At 36.3% G+C, this 5000-nt stretch overlaps 1 protein-coding gene across 1 annotated transcript in view; it reads right to left on the bottom strand.

Annotated features, from left to right (window-relative positions):
• The window catches only part of LOC144979187 (uncharacterized), a 179406-nt gene that overhangs the window by 173710 nt on the left and 696 nt on the right, over positions 1–5000 (bottom strand). Inside the window, exon 2 of the mRNA XM_078925797.1 lies at positions 4389–4673. The gene's annotated coding sequence lies outside the window, so the exon portion shown is untranslated. The remainder of the gene's footprint in view (positions 1–4388; positions 4674–5000) is intronic.

Here is a 5000-nt window from a genome sequence, read left to right as displayed (position 1 = left end):
ACACACAGTCCTGACGATGGCTGAAAAGGCCTGAAACATCGATGTAGACTGACTCCAACATTGTGGTAAATATTAAAATAATAATTCGATCCATTGCTACATGTCGAGCACTATCCGTACCATATATATATATATATATATATATATATATATATATATATATATATATATATATATATAAAAGCTCAAGTTATTTAATCACAAACAAGTTGTCCACAAAATGAGGGCAAATGAGATGGCGATGTATTTCACTTAAAGCCTAGAGGCAATAACGGATGATGTACGCTATACAAAAGCCCACGTTTTTTGTTTGTTTGTTTGTTTTGTTTTGTTTTGTTTTTTATTCTCTGATAATATAAGTGCCCCGCCCCACCCTCTTTTCTGATTTGTTACACATTGTGCTCACACTGACTGGCAAGTCTCCACATAGATTATTAGTAAACAATTAGTCTGCACAATCTGAAAGGTGAAGGTCACACAAATTGTCAACACGCCCTAATTCAGCCCTCATAGCTAAGCTATTTGTTATCATATTTATGATCGATTACTACACATGACGGTTATTTTACAGTATCGCTATTCAAGTGAAATATCTGAAAATTATACGGGGCTTATCCAACGTATTGGGGTTCTGGGGAATCTCTATGTATGTATGTATGTATATATATATATATATATATATATATATATATATATATATATATATATATATATATATATATACTCAGAATAACATGGAAGGATAGAATAAAAAATGAAGAAGGATGGAAAAGAACACAGCAGAAACCAGCGGGAGAGGAAATAGGAAGAAGACGATAGAGGTGGATTGGACACACGCTTAGAAAGAACGACTCTACTATAACAAAGAAAGTATTGGACTGGAACCCTCAGGGCAGAAGATCAAGGGGAAGGCCACGGGGAACATGGAGAAGAATTAAAGAAGCTGATATACAGAGAAATGCTAAGACCTGGAATGAGATTTAAAAGATAGCTCAGGATAGGGAAGGATGGAAACTGTCTGTGGCCTATACCCTGACCCAGGGTGAAAAAGGCAATGATGATGATGATGATGATATATATATATAAATATATATATATATATATATATATATATATATATATATATATATATATATATATATAGTTGATGATTGCTGTAGTCCTTCAGAGCGTAAGGCCATAAAGTTAATCCTAAGTTCTGTAGCATTAAACAGACGGTCGCAAATCCGAAATAACGCTAGTCTACCACAAAGCGCTTTCCGCTAGGTCTTTACAGACCCGGCTACCCAATCACTGTTGGTGTACAGAGGGAGGAGATGGGATAAAATTTCGACCGCACTTGGGATTGATAGCGACTATACTTTGATTGGCAGGCGACTGCTCTCCCAACTGAGTTTTATCTGGACACATAGCCAGTATTGATAGTTCGAAGATGACGTCACTCAGTCTTTGTTATTGTTTTTGCCATCCGCGTTTATGAGTAATGCTCACTGAACTGTATTAACCTGACTATAAACGTTTCATGGATACACACAGTTTTGTGTGTTGGTCCGTTATACTTCCGGATGGCAATGTTATGAGCTTCTGAGCCAAGCGAATACTATCTATAGATTGTGTAGTACAGAGCGGCATAGTGAGCAATCGAGGCGAAGTTTCTTAATCAAGGAGAAAAAAATTTAAGAGAAATGCCGTTTCTACTCGTCGACTTGGCGAAGAAGTTCACAACATTGCCATCCGGAGTATAATGGACCAACACACAAACGTTTATAGTCTGGTTAATACATTTTAGTGAGAATTACTCACAAACTCGGGTGGCAAAAAACAATAACAATGACCCGAGTGACGTCAACTTCGATCTATCTATAGATAGAATGCGCTTGGATAAGAAGTAAGAACACACAAAACTCTGTGTAACCATGAACTTTGATAGTCCGGACGATACAGTTAAGTGAGAATTACTCATAAACGTGGATGACAAAAAAAAAAAGAAAAGAAAACAATAACAAAGACCCGAGTGACGTCAACTTCATTCTTTCTATATCCTCCCCTCTCCCGGCCCATTATAATTGTTTCTTCTTCATTGTAACATTTTTTAAAAATTAATCACTCGAACCACTTGTTCAACAAGTTCACGAACATTAAAATTATTGTACATATTTAATGTGCACTTTGTCACTCCCGCGTGAAATATGCAGTCACAGGTGCAATAAAGTGCCTGAAGTTGAAATCATAACTTGGTTCTGTTATTGTTTTTGGACCGCTAATCGGGGGATTAATTCTCACTAAAGTCCCTCTGACGGAAGGCTGCAGTTGAACGACAGGTCTTTGTTATTGTTTTTTTGCCATCCGCGTTTATGAGTAATTCTCACTTAACTGAATAAACCAGACTATAAACGATCATGGTTACACAGAGTTTTGTGTGTTGGTCCGTTATACTTCCGGATGACAATGTTATGAGCTTCTTGGCCAAACGCATACTATCTATAGCTAGAATGAAGTTGACGTCACTCTGGTCTTTGTTATTGTTTTTTGCCATCCGCGTTTATGAGTAATAGTCACTAAACGGTATTATCCATACTATAAACGTTCATGGTTACACATAGTTTGTGTGTTGGTCCGTTATACTTCCGGATGGCAATGTTATGAACTTCTTAGACAAGCACATACTATCTATAGATTGTTTTGTGTGTCGGTACGTGTTGTCCGGCTGGCGGACGTTATGAGTTTTCTTACTTTTTTTAAATAGAGCAATATCCACTAAACGTGCTCAAAGCGCTTTACAAGTAGTCCCTGACCAACAGCAACACTTAACATCTAGGCGATATTACATTTTTTTCGGACGGAGACAACGCTGTTAACGGCCAGGTACTCATTTTACACCTGAGTACGGTGAGAGAATGTGAGTAAAGAGCCTTTTCCAAGGACTCACTCAATTATGCGCCCAGTGAGGCTCGAACTCATGACCTTCCGATCCGAAGGCGAGTGTCAGTCATACCACTAGACCACATAGCCGCTTACTAAACGCAATGCATCAATACGTAAGGCGAAGGGGAGCCGTTGTCTCTCCTCAATGGAATGAGTAGCCGATTTAAGTTGACTTAACAAATTATGTGTTAATTTATATACCTCTTTCCCATGCATAGTTTTATGTCCATTGCGCTATATTGCTTCCATTAATCCCCAAGCAAGCAAATTATTAGAACTATCTAATTTTCGATCAATAATTTTTTTAACAAAATGCTTGCCATGATCACTTATTACAGAAGTCAACACGATATTCATGTAAATAGAGTGCTCTCTGTATTGAATTCAATGGAGGTTGTATTACAGAGGGCCTACAGGTAGAATAATTATTGGAGCATTTTAAAGTGCATTTTGTGTGGTTAAACCTTATCAGTGCGTTATAAATATGCGCATATCATTATTATTATTATTATAAATATTATCATCATCATCATCATCATCATCATCATGATCATCATCATCATCATCATCATCATCATCGTCATCAACATCATCACCGTCATCATCATCATCATCATCATCATCATCACCGTCATCATCATCATCATCATCATCATCATCATCATCATCATCATCATCGTCATCAACATCATCATCATCATTATCATAATCATCATCTCAACAACATGTTACTTCAATAGCCCTCAACTTCCCCGTTGTGCTCAAAGGCGCTTTAAAATAGTAGCATTTTTTCACCATTTTCACCAATGTACCGATTTTGTACTATTTTGCCACGTTTAAATATGTATGGCTGTTTATTCTTTTACTTTAAAACAAACACACACACATACACACACACACACATTCACATACAGACAGAAAGAGAGGGGATGAGAGAGATAAAGAGAGAGAGAGAGAGAGAGAGAGAGAGACAGACACACACACACACACGCACAGAGAGAGAGAGAGAGAGAGAGAGAGAGAGAGAGAGAAAGAAAGAGAGAGAGAGAGAGAGAGAGAGCATATTTATCAGATTTAAAAAAAAGAGCAAATACTTAACACGGAATGTTTTGGGCTCAAAATCTAACACTCAACCAACAACAAAAATATGTGGTATCCAGATAGTCGGGATAAACGATGACCGAGAATCTTATATTTGTTGACGGCTAAGGAAGGGTTTTGAGCTCGGAATGTCTTATGTTGAGTATTTTGTCCTTTAATTTTGGACAGCCCACAGCTCCATACTCACTACATTAAATAAGACGTTAGAAAAATTAGAAATTATGCCTTTTTCGCCACGACATCATCATAAGATATCGTCGCCTAGGCATTCCACGAAGGAATATAGATAACTCATCAAACAAGATGTCTGATGTCAACAGGAATCACCCATGTTGTCCAAGGTCCAAATAAGACATACTTACATAAAAGCCTTGAAGTCAAAACGATTTTGATGCAAAATCCGAAAGAACAAAAATCCCAAGGCTTTAAACGAGATAAACTCCTGGCTGGTAACACCAACGTTAATACATACTATCGGGGGGTTTACATCCAAAAAATGTCTCCAGATATCATTTCTTGTGCCATGCTACTGTGTTAATTTGATTTGTCTAAATTGTAAGTTAAATAAAAGAACTAAAGTCGAAAATATCTACCCTTAATCAAAACACAACTTTCATCAAACCTCCACTAGAGAGATATTACATTTTCTGTAGAAACAAAAGAGTAAAATAAAAATGATTTGATTTGTCTAAACTCTGAGAACTAAAGTCGTAATTATCTAACTTTAATCAAAACACAACTATCAAACCTCCACTAGAGAGATATTACATTTTCTGTATCTCAAATCAAAAGAGTTTTTAAAAAGTGATTTGATTTGTCTAAATTGTAAGTTAGATAAAGAACTAAAGTCGTAATTATCTAACTTTAATCAAAACACAACTATCATCTCTACTAGAGAAATATTACATTGCCTGTCTCTCAAAAACAAAAGAGTAAAATAACAGATTTTAAAAAACAACAAAAAACGGATAATT

Source organism: Berghia stephanieae, chromosome 9, assembly GCF_034508935.2.
Source record: "Berghia stephanieae isolate SIO BIC M18660-M18661 chromosome 9, UCSD_Bste_1.3, whole genome shotgun sequence".
NCBI classification, from domain to species: domain Eukaryota; kingdom Metazoa; phylum Mollusca; class Gastropoda; order Nudibranchia; family Aeolidiidae; genus Berghia; species Berghia stephanieae.
Note: the sequence above shows the minus strand (reverse complement) of the source record. Positions and strands in the feature narration are given on the sequence as shown.